Raw genomic sequence first — 23,254 nt, 5'->3', positions numbered from 1 at the left:
CGCTCCGAGCCAGTATCCGAGGCCGGCTCAGGACTTCCCGCCAGACTCGGATACCAGAACGAGGCAAAACATCATCATCCCGATGTCTGATTCTTGTGGACTCCATATAAACATCCGTGTGTCACCACCACTTTCACTCCGGACTTGGAGAGTGAGGGAGACAGACCTCTGTCTCTCTCTGTGGGTGATGGCATCGGGTGGGGTTAGTGTGTGCTCTGTAGAGGTGCTGCTGCAGTCACTGTGGTGTACCTGTGCTGTGTTAGGGGTGCTGTCCTGGCTGTCACTGGTGTTTCATGTGCTGTTACAGCCAGATGCTGCAGCTGTACATGGGTGTTGCTGTCACTGTGTTGTACACGGTGCAGGGGCAGTCCCCGTCCTGTATGCTGTAAAACATAGGGGTGCTGCTGTCAAAATAACATTACACTGGCCCAGTATGCTATAAAAATTCAGGGGTGCAGTTGTTAAAAATGAAAAGCCCACTGCTCCTGTATGCTGTAAAATATGCAGGTGCTGCTGTTAAAATAACATTACACTGGCCCTGTATGCTATAAAAATTCAGGGGTGCAGTTGTTAAAAATTAAAAGCCCACTGCTCCTGTATGCTGTAAAATATAGGGGTGCTGCTGTTAAAATAACATTACACTTGCCTGGTATGCTGTAATAATTCTAGGGTGCAGTGAAAATCAATGTACACTGGCCCTGTCTTGTATGCTGTAAAAATTCTAGGGTGCAGTGAAAATCAATGTACACTGGCCCTGTCATGTATGCTGTAATAATTCTAGGGTGCAGTGAAATCAATGTACACTGGCCCTGTCTTGTATGCTGTAAAAATTCAGGGGTGCAGGGAAAATAAATGTACACAGACCCTGTGTGCTGTAAAAATACAGGGGTGCAGTGAAAATAAATGTACACTGGCCTTGTCTTGTATGCTGTAAAATTACAGGGGTGTTGTGAAAATACAGGGGTGCTGGCACTGTCCGCGGTTGCGATGTCTAGGCCTGACCTTCACAACACTGTATGGGAAGAGGAGGCTCCTGCCACCATTTGCATGCCCCCTGCAAGTGCTGGGAGGAGCATCGCTAGTCAAGTTGCTGATATTGAGATTGAGGATGTCACTGTAGAAGTACATCAGGATGAGGAGGATATGGGTGTAGCTGGCGCTGCGGAGGAAGCTGACGATGAGCATTCTGATGGTGATGTGGTTTGTTTGAATAAGGCACCAGTGGAGACAGTTGTTGGCCATGGGATGAAAAAGCCCATTGTCATGCCTGGGCAAAATACCAAAAAAGCCACCTCTTCGGTGTAGAATTATTTCTCCACAAATCCGTACAACAGGTGTCAAGCCATCTGTTGCCTTTGTCAATCCTTAATAAGTAGGGGTAAGGGCGTTAACCACCTAGGAACATCCTCCCTTATACGTCACCTGCAGCGCATTCATCATACGTCATTGTCACGTTCAGAAACTTTCGATAATAGTGTAAGCAGTCCACTGACACCTAAATGATGTGGTTTTGTTTGAATATTATTTCTCTGTGAGGATGAGGATGTAAACACGAAGGGGGGAGGGGGATCTGAGGATGAGATCGACATCTTGCCACTGTAGAGCCAGTTTGTGTAAGGAGAGATTAATTGCTTTTTTTTTTTTTTGGTGGGTGTCCAAACAAACCAATCATTTCAGCCACAGTCATGTGGCAGACCCTGTCACTGAAATGATTGGTTTGTTAAAGTGTGAATGTCCTGTTTATACAACATAAGGGTGGATAGGGGGGCCCAAGGACAATTCCATCTTGCACGCCTTTTCTTTGCCATCATCATCATCGTGCTTAGTACTTTACCGAACCCACCCGAGCTCAACTTGCCCCATCCGGGGCTGCTGTGGGGTCTCAGGAGGGGCTGCTAAAACATCTAATGGGCTGCTTTATTTAAAAATAAAATATGAATAAAATAAGACACACAGGTATGCTCACATGCATGTAACTGGGACACACAAGTATGCTCACATGCGTGTAAGTGGAAGCTGTGAAAAACAAAAATAAGGCATCTGCCACAAAATATGTAAATAAAAATGCAATAAAAAAATGGGGAAAAAACGAAATCCACAAGATTTTCACAAAATAAGTTTCCAGACTCCGTGGAGGGGAAAATATCCAATCTTGATCCTGTGGTATACACCAGTTTGTTTGCATCCCAGCATTAAATCCAAGATTATCTTAATCACTGAAAATGGAGAAGGGGGTACAGTTTTGGAGGCTGTGGCCCCTAGTTTTTTTAGTATGTCCAGTAATGCGGTAATTATATATTTGCTTGGTTGAAGTCCTTTCTGTTCCACACCAATACAGGAGTGGAGGTGAAAGCCTGTGTGGTGTTCCTGATTGTGTGTGCCTCTCTAATTTAATCACCTTCTTGACACTGTCCTCTTCCTCTTGCCTCTTCTCATAATGTGAAAAGTCATCAAATATGGAGGTGGTATGTTTGTAGCTAGCTATTATTCGGAGAACTGGGCGAGCTTTTTCCAGGGGGACAACCTTTCGCTGAAATGATGGATTTATTAAACTGTGCATGTCCTGTTAAAACAACATAAGGGTGGGTGAGACAATTCAATCTTGCACCTCTTTTTTTTCTTTGCATTATGTGCTCATTGGGGCCTAGTTTTTAAAACTACCATCCTGTCTACCACAGCAGTGCCACTCCTAGATGGGCCAGGTGTTTGTGACGCCCACTTGTGTCGCTTAGCTTAGTCATCCAGCTACCTCGTGCAACCTTTTGGCCTAAAAACAATATTGTGAGGTGTGAGGTGTTCAGAATGGACTGGAAATGAGTGAAAATGAATGTTATTGAGGTTAATAATACTGTAGGATCAAAATTATCCCCAAATACTGTGATTTTAGCTGTTTTTATGGGTTTGTTTTTTTCCAAAAATCATCCAGATCCAAAACCAAAACCCGAAAAAGGGTGGTTTTGGCAAAACCAATCCAGATCCAAAACACGAGCGGGGATCCAGATCCAAAACCAAAACACAAAACCTGAAAAGTGTATACACACACAGAGTGTTTCACTCACTATAAGCCCCAAAGTTAAGGTAATTGACGTCATTTAGTGAAATTTGACGCAGACATACCTTGGGTCTATGACAAACATGAGGAAGTCATGGCAAGTGTTTTATATAGCCAGTGCTGGATTACCAAATAGGCAGAGTAGGTACCAGCCTTTTAGGGGCCCCGCAACAATGGGTCAAAATAATATTGATTTCATCTTGAAAGAAAATTATAATCAACTTTCTTCAGGTTGAACCCGATTGGCATTTTGCCTCTTTTCAACCTCACTGACTATGTAACTATGTAACTATTCTTAAATTGTTTCTAAAAGGCAGAAGAAATTCATCAACTCAAAGAAACAAAAACTTTACATTAAAGACTCTATAGAGAAAATACCACAGTATATTATGTAATGTACCCATTAACAACTTAAAGTGCATAAACCATAGACAACAGATTCACATTACAATTTCCAGATTGTAGACTGTTGCTTGGTAAAATGCCATGTTATAGCTAGGAGCTGATTGGCTGGTACTTTATCTCTCTCCACTTTATCTGTCCTAAACGCATAGTACTGTGCATCTGCCCATATGAGTCTTATTAGGTCATCTGATACATATTTAATAATGTAAAGGCTTAGGTGGTCATTCCGAGCTGATCGCTAGCTGCCGTTGTTCGCAGCACAGCGATCAGGCTAAAAAGCGGCACTTCTGCGCATGCGTATGTGGCTCGATGCGCACGCGCGTCGTACTTTCATAAAAGCCGATCCAGTTTTACACAAGCTCTAGCGACGCTTTTCAGTCGCACTGCTGGCCGCAGAGTGATTGATAGGAAGTGGGTGTTTCTGGGAGGTAACTGACCGTTTTCTGGGGGTGGGGTGTAAAAACGCAGGCATGTCAGATACAAACGCAGGCGTGCCTGTGGAAATGCGGGCGTGGCTGGCCGAACGCAGGGCGTGTTTGTGACGTCAAAACAGGAACTAAATAGTCTGAAGTGATCGCAAGGTAGGAGTAGGTCTGGAGCTACTCTGAAACGACACAATCTTTTTTTGTAGCCGCTGTGCGATCCTTTCGTTCGCACTTCTGCTAAGCTAAGATACACTCCCAGAGGGTGGTGGCTTAGCGTTTGCACGGCTGCTAAAAGCAGCTAGCAAGCGAACAACTCGGAATGAGGGCCTTAATTTGGTGAATATTTAATGACATACACATTTATTTTAAGAAAAAAGGTAGACATCATAAACTAAAGCTAAGTGTAGATATATTCAGCGGAAATTTTTAAGACTTTTGAACAAATACAGTACCTAGTACCTACATCATATTTCTATTGATATTTACAGCTCCGCCATGCATGTACGACCCAATTTGGGTCATTGTCACCAATACTTCAAGGCTCACCTGTTTGTAGACTTCTTAAATCTATTTGTTGGGATCGGGCTATCTCTGTGCTATGTTCGACTCTGCTTAGTGCTTATCATGTGGACACACTATCTGTCCTTAAAACTAAATGTGAGTCGGATTTAGGACCTATATCATCAGATATTTGGGAGGATGAGTTGGGAGCCAAGGAGGCCACTACAATACTTTCAATAGATACAGCTATTTATCCTACATAGAGTTTAAATTACTACAGTTCAATTACTGTAGATGCCCTTACCCATCCCTTTTGTATGTACCCTTGCAGTATTGGTTGAGGAAGTACTAGATGTTTGCTCTCGTCGGTATGTTGTGAATTTATGTGCCATTGCAAAAGTGATGGTGGTTCGCTCTTGGATGGCACATAATGGACCTGAAGTGAGCTCATGGATATCCTGGTAAATAGTGAAGTGTCACATGAAAAATTTGTATATATATCTAGGAAAGCAGTGGATACATTTTACAAAATATGGGACAGATGATTAGCCTCTCCCAAGGGCGTAGCTACCATAGCTGCAGGGAGTGCAGCTGCTATGGGGCCCAGGGCTGACAGAAACCACCTTTCCTGTCACAGTTACATGTGTTAAATACATTTTTCGCCACTGGGTGGAATGTTGGGGTCCTTTCAAACTTTCTCCTTGGGGCCTGCAATTTATCTCGGTATGCCACTGGACCTGCTCATTGTAGTGTGGTATAAAATTAATTGTAGCCATTTTTTTAAAGTATATAATATGAGGCACAATATGAACAGGGAGCACTATGTATCATAATGTGAATTGGGGGTACTGTACAGCGTAATGTGTACTCGCAGCTCTGAAATGTGACATAGGATGAATTTTAGCACTGCTATGATTCATTAAATAATCTAGGGCACTACTACGGGGCATAACATTAAATAAGGCTCTACTATGGTTCAGAAAATGCACTAGGGCGCTATTATAGGGCATACAATTAACAACTGCTGCAGAGTTGTGTCTCTCTAGAAGCATTGGGACAGGGGCCCCTTCAAAATGTTGCTATGGGGCCCACAAAGTTCTGGCTACGCCACTGGCCTCTCCATATGGACAGGGATGCTATATATCTATCTATCGAGTGAATCAGGTTATTTGAAAATATTAAGGGTAAATGAGTGAATTTAAGAAAATAAAGAGTTGAGTCTAATTTAAAAATAGCATTAGTTAGAGAGTATATATGAAATGCTTTAGTACAGTATGTGTGTTTCTTTAAAATTTATATTTCTTATATCTTAATATATAAGGATTACAATAAACAGGATTGTTTTTCTCTTTCCTTTTTTTAACACTTTTTACGGTTAAATAGAGATTAGCATATTTGATAATGGTAAGATTGATGTACACTTGGTGCTGGTGTCAGTCATAAGTATGCCAGCACAGTATAACACTGGTATTGGAGTATGTAGTTTCCTCCTCTTTCTTATTCTTCACAGCTTTATTATAATATAAGGAATATGTTCACATATAGTATTAATTAGAAATCACTGAAAAATCACTTTCACTCTTTTACAGAGAAAACATACTCTTAATATACTTTTTTTCACATAGTTGTATTAGTTTACAAGGACTCAATCATACATATGCCCTTAATGTTGTTTGAGATCTATTTGTTGGTAGACCCCCCAAATAATACGGGTTCGGTTGGAACCAAAATGGTCCTAGACTCTGATTTATAGATGCAATTAATGCAGATGTAATATGAAGCTTACATATATATATATATATATATATATATATATATATATATACTGATATAGGTCATCTGATAATGTGGTTCGAGTATAAATAATCGAAGTGGAAAACGTTATGGGAAGGGTCGAGCTTATTTTTGATACATATAATATGCACAGACTGTAGAAGTATACTCGAAATTTGAATAATTGATTGTTCTTTATAACTTTGTTAATATCAAGCATACAAATGTACAAGTGACGTTGTTAAATGTTTGTCTATACTGTACAATGTTGTATGGTATTTGCTGTGTGTCTTTTCAATAAAAAAACTAATAAAAACTACTGAATAAAAAAAAGTGTTGTTATGTTTTAATTCATGCACTAATTATTTATGACATAGAGCAAGTGCTACTATACACTTGGGTTCAGTGTATATGTTAGACAAGCACAATGCCGACATGGTCGAAATGTTGACTTGTGGACATCAGCATGTTGACATTGATATAATGTTGACATTGTTAAATGTCAACATGCTTTATTCTGTCCCTAACCCTAATCCTAAGTATCCTGGAAATGTCAACATTGTGAATGTCGACCTGGTAATTGGCTGTGTTGTGACTGTATACCCTACACATTACATTTATTGTTCTATAAGAAATGACTGCATGAGAAAACACACAGGTAATACAACAGCTATTTTAGACAATGTTCCGCTAATAGTACTGGGAATTACAGGCACCTGTATTCCCCACTGTGCGCGCGTGTGTGCAGAAACATATTTCAAAGCATTATATTCTTGCATATGCTGTTACATTCAAATTAATCATGCATCAGTTTTCCATGTATCAAATTTAAATTGCCCACTCAGTCTAAGATTGTCCTTGTGATTGCAGGATGATTAGAAAATAGTAAAATTTCCATTGATTGTACTACTGTTAGTTTTTATTATTTACAGAGCAAAATTTGAGGTGCTTCAAAATCAGAGAGTGTCTGCTTAATTGTGCCTAAATGCGTCTGCTTTATATAGTTTTATTATATCCTTCTACAGATTATGAGGAAATGGAGCCTTTTCTAATTGTTTCCCCTTTATCTACAGTCGGTCCTATTTCGGCATACAGATCTCTACTTCACAAATAATGTCTGAGGACGATGTAATTTGTGAGGATCCGCTTACAAACAAGATCAACAGAAGGCGTATACGACATACACAAAAATAATGTCATACATCTTAAATGGTTTAAATTGCATAAAGTTATTAATATATTTGTGGAATATAGATAGATCGGATTGGGTATGCATGACCGGCGTCACCATACCGACATCAGGATCACAGCAACAAGATGGCCGGCGGAGAGGGTTGTGGGGAGGGGTCGAGCGCAACACTCTGTGTTCCCCACAGGTTCTATTCCCACTCTGTGGGTGTCGTGGACACCCACGAGTGGGAATAGTCCCTGCTAGTCGCTAGTCAGCATGCCGACTGTTGGGATTCTAAGGGGGTGGGTGTAGGGGGAGGAATTTGGGATGTATTACCAACTTGTCTGTAAAGTGTGAACAACAACAAGTGTGAAAAGTTACTTGATGATGTCCTACTGAGTGAGAAAAATAAATTAAGCGTCTTGTACTTTATCCAGTTTATGTGATCCTTTTCATTATAGATAGATAGATAGATAGATAGATAGATAACTTTTGGTTGCACCAATATATAACTTTTGGTTGGATTTGTGATCGGGCTTTAGGGTTTACATGTACAACAGAATCTGGAGTCCTATTGGAGAAAGTGTTGGAATATGTATGTACAAGTGGTGGGTGGTATGGTAGAGTATACACAGCAGCGGATGCCCTGAGTCAACTTGCAGCTCAGTACTTAACCAGTGAGATGGTTTATTTAGAAGCAATGTGATTGTACAGCGATACTCACAGTTAGGCATACATAGACATGTTAGATGGAGCGGAGTACACAGGTCACCAGTCGATAACTGTACATGGGTAACTAAGTGGAAGACGTCCATCTCCCACTGTGGCACTCTAACACAGTGAGAAGATGGTGCCGAGCATGCGCAGTGATAGGGTCAGTGACCATCTTGGTTAGGGATTTGATGAAGCCTCCCGGTAGGAACCTAAGTATGGAGTATGCACAGTAGCGCTTTCCAACTCCAACAAAAAGCACTATATAAAAAGAAAATTATTATTATTATTATTATTATTATTATCATAATAATAATAATAGAAAGAAACAAAAAGACTGTCAGAATGAAAAGAACTGAGAGACAAAGCTTAACTATCTGGAAGCGTTAATTGGTTTGAGGAAGCATAAGGTTATTATTACTGATGGCCAGCAGGATTGTGAAAGAGGAACAGATATATTTTTAGATTACTAACCTGAAGTTGATTTAAATATATGTATTGTCTTATAGGAAGCTACTGCAAACATTTCTACTGTGCTAAATTTAAAAAATAATTAGTTGGTAGATTCCTGTATACATTCTAAACTATACAATGTTCCCTATTTCTAGTTCCTAGTTTACCAGTGAAACTAAAACTCATGTTGTCTTATGCAGTGCTACTAGTAAAAGACAAAGAGCCCCATTTATCATTGATAATGTACATATCCCCTTTAGTACTTGCAAAAGGGGTCATGTCCTTCTTTCAGTACTCATCAAACAATGGTAAACTAAATTTACCGCTGTTTGCCCCTGTACCGCTCTCACCATCTATAGATAGTTGCACTTCTATAGCAACTATATACAGAAGTGCAACCATATATAGAAGTGGAACCATATATAGCAATCTATACTATACCACATCTATAGATGGTCAGAGCGGTATTGTCTCCATTGCTGGCAGTGGGGATCCAACAATTCCTTTTCCGGCTTCAGTTAAGCCTTCCGGGCATTGCCACATGACTCAGCAGCCTGTCGCCAACAGCGTTAGGATGCCAGCAGTAGAGTGGAGGACACTACTGAGAGAAGACAGAGCTGGAACTTGCTGGAGAGGAAAATAATGCTAAATACCAGCTGCACATTCCTTGGTATCACAGTAATACTAAACTAAATATGCCGCTGGTGTTATTCTTCATTGATAAATGTGGCCCAAAACTAGATGTAATATTTTGGAAATTTAAAAGAATTGAATATAACTGAGGAAAAATTGGGATCTTGATAGAGAATATTTTCTGTGTTTTACAGTAAGTTGCCATATTAGAAATATAGGGGGTCATTCAGATGGTTTACATATATACCCAATGGTTTACATACATCATTTTAGTTGGATTGTGCATGTACAGAATGGGTTCTGCAAGATCACAACTACAGTGCCGTCTTTTTGTATATGCTCAATGGGCAGTTGCCCAAGGGCCCCAGGAGTATTAGGCCGGTAGCCGAGGGTCCTCTTTTTCCAGAGGTACCAGATTTTTTTTTAAACGGCGCTGGGGAACCAGAGCTATCAAACTTTAAAACAGTGGTCCCCCCCATCTGAGCCCTTAAATTGCTATTCCCAACCAGATATCTCGGGGTCTGTCAGACTTAGAGTTTTTTGAGGGTATACTCTAAAAGCTGGGACTCTCCCCTTTTGGTGGACACTAGCAGCTTGTCTCTATTATGCCAGAACCAGAGATATCAACCTTCCAGCAGCTGTTCCCTACTTAAGCTCCACACACCTTGTATGCATTTATGTCGGTGGATTGCTCTGGCTCCTGAAATCTGATCCCCAAATCCCCAGAACCTGCTGAGAGGTGGGACTCTCTAGTTTTTTATCCAGTTGAAAGCTAAGAAATCTATTACCAGGAGCTGGAGATATCTACCCTCCCACTGGAAAATTATGAATATTAAGCCCACTCCACTATCCCCCCCCCCCCCCCCTGCGTATTAAACACCCCCTACCACTCAGGAAGTCATGTGCTGGGGCACCTTCATTCAGCCTAATGCACACTTCTACAATTAAGTGTTCTCTCTCTTGCCCCATCTCCCACCATCTGTGCAGTAAAGTAGTAATTAGCTGAAATTATTGCCCCAGGTGCTACATGTTGAGTGGAAGATGGAACACCCGCTACCATCCGTTGGACAATAAAGCTGCCACTCATAGCACCCACTACCCTTACCACTGGAGGATGGGTAGGGGCCTCAGTGTATGCCCCCTGCTTTCCCCAGGGGCCTACACTGCTGTTAAGGCAGCCTTGATAGTACCCCAAGCCACAGCATGATTGACATGCTGCAGGCAGTTTGGGGTGGGGAGTGGGCGGAGCTGGGTAGCGTTTCCAGGAAACAGGCTAGGAGGTGGCCATTGTTCGCAAGCTTAGGCTTTCTCAATGGCCGATGTCTCCGCTATCCAGCAGCTTTGGATGCAGCCATAGGATCTGAGATACTGGCAGGAGGAGTTTTTCCATTCAGAATCCTCCTACAGGGATTAACATATGTTAGCATAGCAACTGCGTCTAAAAACGCAGCTAATGTGCCAATGCGTCCATTTCTGAATCATGGTCCATATAGAGCAGTAGCAGCTATGCAGTGTAATGCCAGTGAAAGAAGACATGTACAGTGTTTGTCATGCTTAAGAAATGGCATATTGAACACAATAAAAAATGCTGCCTCGTTAAATAGTACTAACTATTAACAATGCAGTACCAAATACTTTTTCATGATACCAAATATCATATATAGGGGTATATGCAATTGCGGTCGAATTCCAGCCGGAATTCGACCGTTTTTGGATTCAACACAATTCGACAGTCGAATCCCGGCCGCCGGGACCCGAATTCAACATATTCAATAAAAAATGGATTCGACAGTCCCACTGGTTGTAAAAATATGGGGGAAAAAATGACAGGGGCTCCCCCGTATTTTAACAACCAGCACCGGGCTCTGCGTCTGGTCCTGGTGCCAAAAATATGGGGGACAAAACACGTAGGGGTCCTCCGTATTTTTCACACCAGCACCGGGCTCCAATAGTCAGAGAGATAATGCCACAGCTGGGGGACACTGTTATATAGGTCCCTGCGGCCCTGGCATTAAATCACTAACTAGTCACCCCTGGCCGGGGTACCCTGGAGGAGTGGGGACCCCTTAAATCAAGGGGTCCCCCCCTCCACCCACCCAAGGACCAGGGGTGAAGCCCGAGGCTGTCCCCCCCATCCAAGGGTGGCGGATGGGGGGCTGATAGCCTTGTGTCAAAAAAAAGAATATTGTTTTTTGTAGCAGAACTACAAGTCCCAGCAAGCCTCCCCTGCAAGCTGGTACTTGGAGAACCACAAGTACCAGCATGCGGGGGGGGGGAAACGGGCCCGCTGGTACCTGTAGTTCTACTACAAAAAAAATACCCAAATAAAAACAGTACACACACACCGTGACAGTATAACTTTATTACATACATGCACACCAACATACACACATACTTACCTATGTTGACACGAAGGCTCGGCCTCCTTCTCCACATAGAATCCACGGGGTACCTGTAAATAAAATTATACTCACAACAATCCGGGGTAGATCGGTCCTCTTCTTGGTTTGTAATCCACGTACTTGGCAAAATAAAAAAACGACAAACACGATCCACGCACTGAAAGGGGTCCCATGTTTACACATGGGACCCCCCTACCTGACTGCCGGGACCCCCGTGACTGCTGTCAAAGAGGGTCCCTTCAGCCAATCAGAGAGCGCCACGTCGTGGCACTCTACTGATTGGCTGTGCGCTTCTGAGCTGTCAGGCGGCGCACTCGAGATACAATGGAGCGCATAGGCCCTCCATTATATCCAATGGTGGGAACTTTGTGGTCAGCGGTTGACCGCGAGGGTGACCCCACATAACCGTATTTTTGGCACCAGGACCGGACGCAGAGCCCGGTGCTGGTTGTTAAAATACGGGGGATCCCCTGTCATTTTCCCCCCCGTATTTTTACAACCAGGACCATCTCAATGAGCTCGAGGCTGGTTATGCTTAGGAGGGGGGACCCCATGCATTTTTTTTCTGAAATTTTAACCCATTCCCACCCCTTCCCACTGAAAAACATGCACTGATCTCTCCATATTATTTTATTCAGTAAAAATATATATATTATTTTAAAAAATCCATTAAATAATACTTGTGGCTCATAAATAGACAAACCAAGTAGATAATCCCTTCTACTATAAATAGATATGCTATTAGCAATCGAAAAAACACAAAAAAAACATGTTTTTAAAATTTTTATTAGATCACAACAGCAAAATGAGGCGGAATGAAATTGACGAAATGACTGTCGAAAAGTACTGTTGTCGAATCGACATTCTTCAATTGAATATACTTTTGTCGAAAAGCCGCATTTTTACCATTGCAGACATGTCGAATTTGACAAATGTCGAATTTGACAAATGTCGAATTGCAAAAAGTCGAATCTGAAACGGCAGGTTTTTTGTCGAAAAGTACTGTATTGCATTGTCGAATCCAATTCGATGGGTTTTTTTTGTCGAAAATGCCCCGTTTTTCGACATTTGCGGCAATTCGACCACAGTTGCATATACCCCATAGGATTCAATTTCAGTCTGTTCTATCTTGCATTTTACTATATAAATGATGGAGTAAACAGGACATGGTTGCACTGAATACATATTATAGCCCTCAAAGCTAGTAATAAATTCAGGTAGAAAATTCAACTTTGCACCTTGGCAAAGTATGTTGTGCTGCAGGGTGGGGGAAATGGAAAATTTGCAGACACATGTAGAAAGGGCCCGTGTGTAGCCTCCGTGCTGGCCCCGTCCTGTCTGGAAGCACAGTAGTCTCTGGCTTTATGCCATGGTCTACTGCACAGCCACGGGTCTCTGGAAACATGGCGCCTATGCTTGGCTACTAGAGACTTTTCTACTGTTGCTGCGCATGCGCAAATCTCTTGGAAATGAACACAGCTCCATTTTGTTTGTAATTTCTGTCTGCAGTGATGCCGACTCAGGACTCAGGAGGGGTAAGTATAATTACCAGTATGGGCCCGTGTGTACTGCATACTCTATAGGTATGCCAATGTGCACACCTATTTAGGGTTGGAAGAGAGTGCATCCTAGTGTAGATCAACTCTAAGTGGGGAATTCAGCTACGGGCAGTTGAATTCACTTGCCGAATCAGCAGCACTTTTCAGGACGATCTCGCACTAAACTGCTTGCAACCTTGCGAGTAGTTCTGTGTGAATTTGGGTTTCAGACAGGCGGGTGAGGGGTACGAGATGCAGAGGCAGAACTCTGGGAGGCTCCTGCTTTGAAGGGGGGCACCTCTCCTCCTGTTCCATGTGTTCAGCTACATTAATCAATTAAGTTAATTGACAGCAGACGGTACCTCTTCCGTAGCTGACTTCCCCACTAGTCACTACACCTTACAAATCACACCCTCTTTATTATAGATACACAGGAAGTAGACACCTTACTGATGGAGCTATTTGCTCCTATAAAGGAAGCATGAGAATTCTAACTATATGAAGTTATTTCTCTGACAATTACAAGTAACTTCATATAGTTAGAATTCTTGTACTTTCTATGCAATAGCAGATATCTCCATGAGTAAGGTGCATGCTTCCAGTGTAATAGGTTGTGGGTTCTAATCCTGGGTATGACACTTGCAAATTAATTGTCAGAGAAATAGTCAGCATTGTGAGTGACTGAGCAGATCTATGTAGTGTGTGGCTGGACCCCTACATAGATCTGTCTAGTTGCAACAGTTTTGTAGTAGCTTCATGTAGTTAGAATCTGCAGGCTTGTTATGTAGGAGCAAATAAATATATATATATATATATATATATATATACATACATACATACATATATAGGGGGGAACACCAATATTTTTCATGCCTCCGGGCAACTGGGACAAACTTACGCCACTGACGAGATGCGATGCAGTAGTTAGCATTTAAACAATGCGGCAACAGCAATTGAATTCCTTCCTAAATGACCCTGCATGAAAAATATCTGCCCAGTATGTGTGTGCTCTCTGCAAAAGTAGCTAGTATGTTTCTGAAAATGAAAATTGCATTTGCCTCCAAAGCATTGCAACATGGCTGTCTAGTTGTACATTTGTACCCTTTTAGTGGTATTTGATCCTCACTTTAAATAAGACCATATGTCGTTAAAGTAATATGGCGAAGATTATTTTGAAGGTAACTCATGTATGCAGCAACTGCGTTTGTTCTTATTTACAAAGAAGGACAAGTAATTTGAGAAGGATAAGTGTGGTGCATAGGTCAGAGTGCATATTACTAACTGACTATAGAAAGAGCTCAGACTATCTGTAGGGCTATCCATCAGCTTTGATTTAAGGTGCTGAGATTTTAAACAGAAATAGTAGACACATATGCTAGTTGGCAAGTTATCCAGACAAGGTAATTTACTGTATGAGTGTCCAGAACTAAAATAACTTGCTCAGAAATGGAATATACTACGTTATTATGTATTGCTTAGAAGGTGATTAATAAGATGATTGCATTAATAAATATACAATGCACATTTCTTAGTAAATATGTCACATAACATTAAACACATGTTGTGCCGAATCATATATTTGTATGTAAATGGCAAATTAAAATGATCTGGGTCCCTGGACTGTACGTACACTATGGGCCCCATATGCAATGCTCTACTACTTGTCAAACATAACTCATGTGTCATAACACTAGTTCTACCATTCTTTATGTAGTGCCAGATGGTAATAACTCAGGTCTCCTTTGGAAGCTTCAACCCTCACCTTCTCCTGAGCAACCTCCCCATGCCCCACTCCTCTCCAGTCTGTGCCAATGCTTTACCAAAACTCTTTCCCTGTACACAAGCCTGCACCTGGCATATTCCCATCTCCCTATTTGTTGTCTACTGATCAATCTGCTTTGCAGCATGCAATATGTAATGAATGATTAGGGTATTGACATGAGATGGTGACAGTTTGACAGCAGTTGACGAGAGGATGGAATAAATGGTAGAACAGGGTCCCAGCCATTATCTATAGCCATGGTTAGTGCTGTATAAAAACAGAGCATGTTTTGCTGCAATGTCTGCCCTTTGCTGGAGGGGTCTATTTACTAAGCATTGGATGGAGATAAAGTCACTGGAGATAAAGTACCAGCCAATCAGCTCCTAACTGTCATTTTTCAAACACAGCCTCTGACATGGCAGTTAAGAGGTGGTTGGTTGGTACTTTATCTCCAGCGACTTTATCTCCAACCAAGGCTTAGTAAATAGACCTCTTAGTACTGGTCCTGAATTCAAATACTAAATACATAAATGAAAAGATAATCAACATGATGCCCTATTGCCAGCCATAGATTGCAGAGATGACTTCCTATGCCTATATTATATTGCAGAGCATTACCTCCAATCCGAGACATACATTGTATTGATATCTCTACTGCTATATTGAAAAGAGGTAACCTGCCATTGGCGATCATACAACGCAGATAAAATCCCATAATGCAGCCAAATTATTAATCTGCCCCATTGTAATCCACTTATTACAAGGACTTACACCCAACTCTCAGGTGAGTTACAGATACAGTAGTCAATACTTGGCATCATATACTGAATCAATACCTTACTAGCCATATGCTGCACGGACACCGCTACTTGTCAGGAATAGAGTATATACAGCATTGCAGAGAGACCCACCCTAATCAGCCATCCACTTGAACATCAAAACTGTCAGCAATTGATTTCCACTACTTCAGTCTTCTGTAACTAACCAGTATATATGTCCAGACTCTGCTGATGCCTTACTATTGTTCTCTAGATGTCCTGCAGTCTCTTGGTACTAGGAGTAATAGTGCCCATACACTTATGAGATAATCGGTGCAATCCTTCGATTTCGATCACATCTGTGAGAGAAATTGAAGGATTGTATGTACATTTTAGGTACCTTGAGACGCGATGCGCGGGCACGCCGCTCGAATATTGCATATCAAGATATTATGTGCTGCACTTAATATTTCTCGCATCGCAGTGCGATCGCATGTGGTTTTAAGCCAACGAGATACATCGCACTGCAATGTGCGATGGGCACCTGCCGGGAGCGGCCAGAGGCCGCTCCCACTCGGTGGTGACGTGACCATCACGTGATTACCATGCGATCTATCGCATGATCGCATGGTAATCACTTTGGCAGTTCAGGTGCGATTTGATTGCACCTGAACTGCCGGTGCGATGCCCCGTGATGTCGCGTCGCGGGGCATCGCACAAGTGTATTGCCAGCATAAGAGTCTATTGGTTCTGAATGATCCAGTGCCACAGCTGGGATTTGTACAGGTTAATGATCATTGTGCACTTATGCCCACAAATCTGGACAACCATGATACTGCAAAAGAGGAAGAGCTGCAAGTGCAGCATAATAGCATCAAATCTTCAAAACATGGAACTGATTCTGTAAATTAGGGACAGTTAGCAACTATGGTTTAGCTTATTGCACATTTTTAACTTCCACTGTTTCAAACGGTAGTTGTGCCAAAGAGCATTCTGGGTGATTGTAACATACTTGCTTTTCCTGTTTTAAGGAATATAACATCATATATATGGGAGGGAGGAGAATTGCTGTACATACCGTACATTTCAGGTGGGGTTCTAAAAAGTATGCCTTCAAAAATGTTTTTCACACCTGGTGCACAGCACTGTTTCACTACCTTGATAAACAAAAGACTGAATTCAAGCAAGGTACAAACTATGCCTGGGGCAGTCCTGTTAGAGAGTGGTATGTTTGTAAAATGAACTCCGTAAACAATATGAAGCAATGCTTTTTGTCTATGTCCAAAGTTTAAAAGTTCAGGTTTTGTGATGTGATACCTGTGATCTTCTTTGACCGGATTAGAAACCTTTAATAAAGGTCCACTTTTGCATAAGAGATAATATGGCCTATCCACATTGTTTTCCTGCAGAGGACAAAAACTCATACAGTATATGCAACGAAAACCTGTGAGCAAACACAGGCTAGGCACTGCTGTACATATTTGTGTTTGATGGCGTGGTGCCCACATATGCCTACGCAGGTGCACTCTTTCAGAAATAAAAGGACCACATGTGAGATCTAAACTAAAAATCTACTATTGACTCTTGGCCAAAATAATCTTTGTTCTTCTAGCTATGTAGTTTGAGATTATGATAGTTCTGAGCCAAACCATTCATAGTTTGCCATCTTAATTTTCTAATATATGCCCATTAAATGCTGAATGACTTGCTGAGATGCACAATAAGCATCATTTGGTATACAGATAAATACAGTATACAACAATGTTGAGGGGAAGAGGGGGAGGGGGATCGAGGTGGCACCCAGAATTCATGCAATGGCCCTGTGTCTAGGTAATGTAAAGATATAAGGGCAACTGTTTATGAGTTATGAGCTAAACAGAGACACAATATCCTGCTGTGTAAGACAACTGGAAAAACTACATATATGCACAGCTGCCAGGCACTAATTAAAGGTGGCATTGGCAATATAAAGCATACAGTACAATGGTGGAATACCTGTCCGATTTAATCCTGATTTGTCCCCGCCTCACCAGTTCTCATCTTTGTCCTATCTATTGGGAAGTATGTCCTTGCTCACCAAAATGCATACATCTTACGCTGGGACAAGGAGAATTTGAGAGGGCTTTTATGAATGGGAAGAATGGTTTGGGTGTTCTAGTGCTTTGGAAGCACTAGACATACCCCAGCTTCATGTACCACTCCCGCAACAAGATGTGCCCTCAATGATATGTGACCATGGTATGCTTTAATTATCTGCATGAATAACATACATCTGTCTGGCAGTTCACACTGTCTGAGGAACCAGCACTCCTTTGCCCTGCCCTAAAATAAGTACAGGGGTAGGGGAGTGCACTCAACAGTGTACTAAACTAAATGGTGCACAGATAATTATTATAACAGTAGAAGATGCACAGATTATCATAAAGCTAAAGGAGGATTATTATTAATCCAAATAGTTACACTTGATTATTTTAAGATTTAAGGGGACACAGATAAGTGATATAAAACTAAAGGGGCAAAGAGGATTATTATTGTTATTATACTAAAGGAGGGCACAGATTATTATTATTATTATTATTATTATTATTATTATTATACTAAGGGGCCCATTTATCATTGAATATTTATGTCTTAATCCCCGAATACACCAGTTTTTTTGGGTTAACCCCTTTTCGGATAATACCTTCACCCGATGTAATAGCATTTTGCAATGCGAACCTGGGCACTAATATCGCCCCAGATCACATTGAAAATGTGATTAAGGATAAATGGGCCCATAAAGGAGGCACAGATGATGATGATGATTATACTAAAGGAGGAACAAATTATCACTATTAAAGGGGACCTATATGATTATTATTATTAGAATTAAAAGGGGTCTAGACCAGATGTTCCCAAACGTGGTCCTCAAGGCACCCCAACAGTCCTGGTTTTAAATATATCCATGCTTGGCCACAGGTGACTTAATTAGCACCTTAGTCAATTTGATTTAACCATCTGTGCTGAGCCATGGATATACCTAAAACCTGGACTGTTGGGGTGCCTTGAGGACAGCATTTGGGAACCTCTGGTCTAGGCAATTATTATAAATTTGACAGTATAAAGATGCCCCCCCCCCCACACACACACACATAGTATACACTATGCAGGAGCCTCCTCCATCCTTTTATTTCTTTGTAGTTTTTGAAGATTGAGTTATAGTGTACAAATGTGTACAACCGTGTTATCTGTGATATATTATGAATCTCTTTGAAAATGTTTCTTTCTTTTTGTTTGCAAACATCCAGACCATTGAGCCAAGCTGAGTCTCTTGCAGTGTTGTTCTCACCAAGTCCATTGTGTGGCACTTGAGGCGATAAAGCGGTAGTTTGGGTATTTGAGGAATATTGGCTGTGAGATTGTATGGAGGTGTATTGTCTGTGTGGTAGTATGTAAGGCTATGTAAAAATATATTGGCTGTGTGCAGACATATTCACTATGGCCCTAATTCAGAGTTGTATGCAACCCGATGTTTTGCGTGCAACTCTGATGGGGTGGACTGTGCATGCACTGGCCCCGTTGTGCACATGTGCAGAACGGGTAATGCATCAGCATATGTTGACCTAACCTGAAGCCTCATTAACAGGCAGCAGCCTTTGGAGGTTACTCAGGGTTACTCAGTTGGCCGATGGTTTCACAGATGATCCGATGCTGCATCCTCGGATGCAGCAGTGGATCACAGAAGCCAGCAGATGGTGTTTATTTAAACAAAGTGCTTCTTGCAGCATTAGCATATTTAGAGAAAGCAGCCAAGTCCGTCTATGAATCTGGCTCTATATATAAGGCTATATGGAGTCACTTTCACAAATAAGTAACTTTGCAACTGCACAAACCAAGTTGCAATACCAAGGGAACAAATACATTTGTTTATGTATTCCATGAATGCATATTGTACAAACTATACTAAAAACTGACTGCTTTTGAAAGTAGCTCAGAAATACTAGATAGCATTATGTTTACATTGCAATTTAGAGTTCTGCATGTATGCACCACTTAAAACTTATTTATCTGGCTAGACCAATGTGCAACAGGTAGCACTCATTTCGGGTGTATTAAGAGAGGATGGAGCCCATGTGTAGTCATAGTTCAGGTCCCTTCCTCTTTAGCCTATGGCGCAATGGAGCAGACTCTGGCACTGTACCAGAATCTATTGCGCAGGCATGGCACCATTTTCCCAGTGATTTGTGCAGCGCTGGCGCTGCTGCCGCGGGACTCTGTAGAGCAGTGTTTTTCAACCACTTTGCCGTGGCACACTAGTGTGCCCTAAGCAGTTTCCAGGTGTGTCGCCATAGAAGCACAGCCAGGCCTGTCAGTGTTTTGCCGCTACTGAGGCCCTAGAACGATCAATACTGGTGGGTTTAGTGGTTGCAGAGTCAGTTCTAATTTTGGACCCGGGCAGTGTTGGGCTCTTCTGGCGTTCTCAGATGTGGCTCAGGCATTACCTATGGAGAAGCAGTGACATGACATCCTAGGACACGCAACTGCACCATGCAGCACCATTATATTTGAATGTGCCTTGGCAATATTTAAATCTTGTTCAGTGTGCCGCGAGTTGTAAAAGGTTGAAAATCTCAGCTGTAGAGGTAAGTATTGAACAAGTTGGGTGCAGGGTGTGCAGTGTGGGCCCATGTGGATTCAAACCCTGCACCCATTATAGATATGCCATGATCCTCATCAAATTTATACAGTATATCCCTATTGCTTGAAAGCTTGAAAGCAGGGCCCTCTTCTTTATCCATCTGTTATTTCCCCATCTCTTTTTATTAATGTTTTGTTTCCAATTGTAAAGCACAGCAGAATATCCTGGCACTATATATAAATAAATAGTAGAATAATAAAAGGTACTGTATGTAGAGCTTGCAGTAATTTATTCCATGCTTAATGTAAAATGTCATGCTTTGTATGCCATACAATTTACAGAATTACGTTTTCCATGTGAATTGCACTACATATAATTTCCTCTATAATAAAGAGTGTTAATTTAATTCTTCAGGTCTTATTTAATACATTAAATTTACAGAACGCAGCAATAACATGTTGCTGACTATGTCACTCGTTTTTTTTTTTTACATTTAAAATGCCTGCTACTAGTATTGTTAAACCATACACAACTCTCTCTCTCTCTCTCTCTCTCTCTCTCTCTCTCTTGGTTGATCTGTGAGCAGCTGGAAGAGATGGCCAGAGAAATGGCCTCCTATAAATAATTACCTGATTTATGATGTAAAAAAAAAGAGAGTATTCATAACAGAAAATAAAATATACATAATAGCATTAAAGTACAGAAACGAACTGCCAAATAAAAAGTATATTATTATAAGTTGTGGCTTACTGAATAAGTTTACATTATTTTATTTTTTAAAATAATAGTCTCCTATATAATAGCCCAGATCTGTGACTTTGTGATTCATTTGCTAACGCTGGGCGGAGTCACAACAGTGGGCGGAGTTAGTCAAATGAGTCACAGATCTGGCCAAATCTACAGGAGACTAGGAGCAGAAGCAGATAGTATGGGCATGGCACAGGCAGGGGTGCATACCTCCCAGCTTTCTGCAGGAGCTTTCTTCAGACAGAAGGAGGGACACACACTCGGCGAAAAGGGGGCGTGGCTTCACGGGAGGGCCCCGTTTTCGTCAATGAGGGGGCATGCCCAGCGCTCTGTGAGCTGCTGGCATGCCCCAAGGGGCTGATTATGAGTCCGGGGGGGCCAGGGCACTTGAGACAGGGGAGCCCTATCTCATTGCTGTGCCTGCTGTGGGTTGGGGGCGTGACCTAATCGCGGGACGCGAGGCCACGCCCCCTTACGCAAATTCCGTTGTTGTTGTTTTTTTTTTTTTTTTTAAATGGAATTTTGGCCCCTCAGCTAGGGGTAAATCCAGAGGAGGTGGTCGCTCCCACCTACACACCCGCACAGGCAGAAGAAAGCAGGGAGACTGCTGCCTCCCTGCAACACCACAGACCTGCCAACACGCAGCAGCGTGTGCTGACAGTAGCACAATGCTGCCGTTGTTGCTGGCAGGACGGGGGGGGGGGCTTCTGAGCTGGGACAGAGCTACTCGAGCCGGGGGCCCCCCTAAAACTGTGGGGCCAACGGTACGTACCCCCTGCCCCCCCCCCTTAATCCGGCTCTGCTGCTGGAACCCCCCCTTAATCCATACCCCCTGATGCCCCCTCTCCCTCTGTCTCCACTATTCACTGCTGCTCTGCTAAGCAGAACAGCGAGTACAGAAGCTTTCCAACTGACCCCCCCGTTACCGCGGGACACTGCGACCTGCTGGTGGGACAGCAGGACAGACCCAAAAAAATGGGACTGTCCCGCGAAAATTGGGACATTTGGGAGGTATGGGGGTATGTGAGGGGGTATGCCGTACAGACAGACGGGCACCGGCTCACTGTGTGCTTGACCCCCCCCCCCTCTCTGGCGCGGAGGAGCGTCACCTTCTGGCACACTCCACGCTTCTTAGCTGCAGTTTTGTGGGGCACCTGCCGCTGTGCAGGTTCCGTACTGCCTCTGTTATCTCCAGCCCCGGCAACCCCACCGCTAGCTGCAGCGCTGCCACCCACAGTGAGGTGCGCCCAGCTCCTTCACACACTTTAGCCGGCGGGTAACGCTGCAGAAGTCCGAGCTGCTTGCAGGCTCCGACCCCCTCCTCCTTCCAGCCGCAGCATCTCCTGGGGGCTAACCAGTCACTCCCAGTCTCCCCTTACCACAGTGCCCGGCAGCTGCGCGAGGTCTGCGGTGTGTGACTGAGGAGGGGGGGAGGGATGCGGACGGGCAGAGGAAGCAGGACTCCAGCCTAAGAGAGTCAGCCATGCCAAGTCTCCACCAGCAGCAGATCCCAACAGGTTGGAGTGGAACAGCAGCAGCCAGCAGCAGTGACTCCGGTAAGACACATCTGTCTGTCACCACTGTTTTGTCCCTAATACCAATCTCTCCCGTGCCCTGTGTTCTGTCATGTCCCTGTCACCCCTGGCCTTGCCCTGCCACCCTTATCCTGGCCCTTTCACCCTTATCCTGGCCCTGTCACCCTTATCCTGGCCCTGTCACCTGTCACCCTTATCCTGGCCCTGTCACCCTTATGCTGGCCCTGTCACCCTTATGCTGGCCCTGTTACCCTTATGCTGGCCCTGTTACCCCTATCCTGGCCCTGTTACCCCTGTGCTTGCCCTGTCAACCCTATACTGGCCCTGTCACCCCTGTCCTGTTCCTGCCACCCCTACCCTGGCCTGTCACCCCTATCCTGTCCCTGTCATTTCTGTCCTGGCCCCGTCGCCCCTGTCCTGGCCCCGTCACCCCTTTTCTGACCCTGTCACCCCTGTCCTGGCCCCGTCAACCCTGTTCTGACCCTGTCACCCCTGTCCTGGCCCTGTTACTGCATACCCTCCAACTACCTTTTTGGCAGGTACAGTACCCGCAGCGCCTCCAGACCTCTCCCCAATGCACCACACCTCCGCACCTTCCCCTCCACCCCTCCCCCACACGCTGTGCCTCCAGACCCCCTACACCACCCGCGGCTCCCACTCCTCCGCCCCTTCACCACCCACAGCACCTCCAGGCCCCCTCCACCATCCACCCCCTTTATATGTCTCCCCCCACACCTGCCCCCCTCCACCCGCAGCATCTGCAGACACCC

At 43.2% G+C, this 23,254-nt stretch overlaps 1 long non-coding RNA gene across 1 annotated transcript in view; it reads left to right on the top strand.

The window, feature by feature from the left end:
* The window catches only part of LOC134909526 (uncharacterized), a 432,031-nt gene that overhangs the window by 76,312 nt on the left and 332,465 nt on the right, over positions 1-23,254 (top strand). The window lies entirely within an intron of this gene.

This window comes from Pseudophryne corroboree, chromosome 4 (assembly GCF_028390025.1).
Source record: "Pseudophryne corroboree isolate aPseCor3 chromosome 4, aPseCor3.hap2, whole genome shotgun sequence".
Lineage (NCBI taxonomy): Eukaryota > Metazoa > Chordata > Amphibia > Anura > Myobatrachidae > Pseudophryne > Pseudophryne corroboree.
Note: the sequence above shows the minus strand (reverse complement) of the source record. Positions and strands in the feature narration are given on the sequence as shown.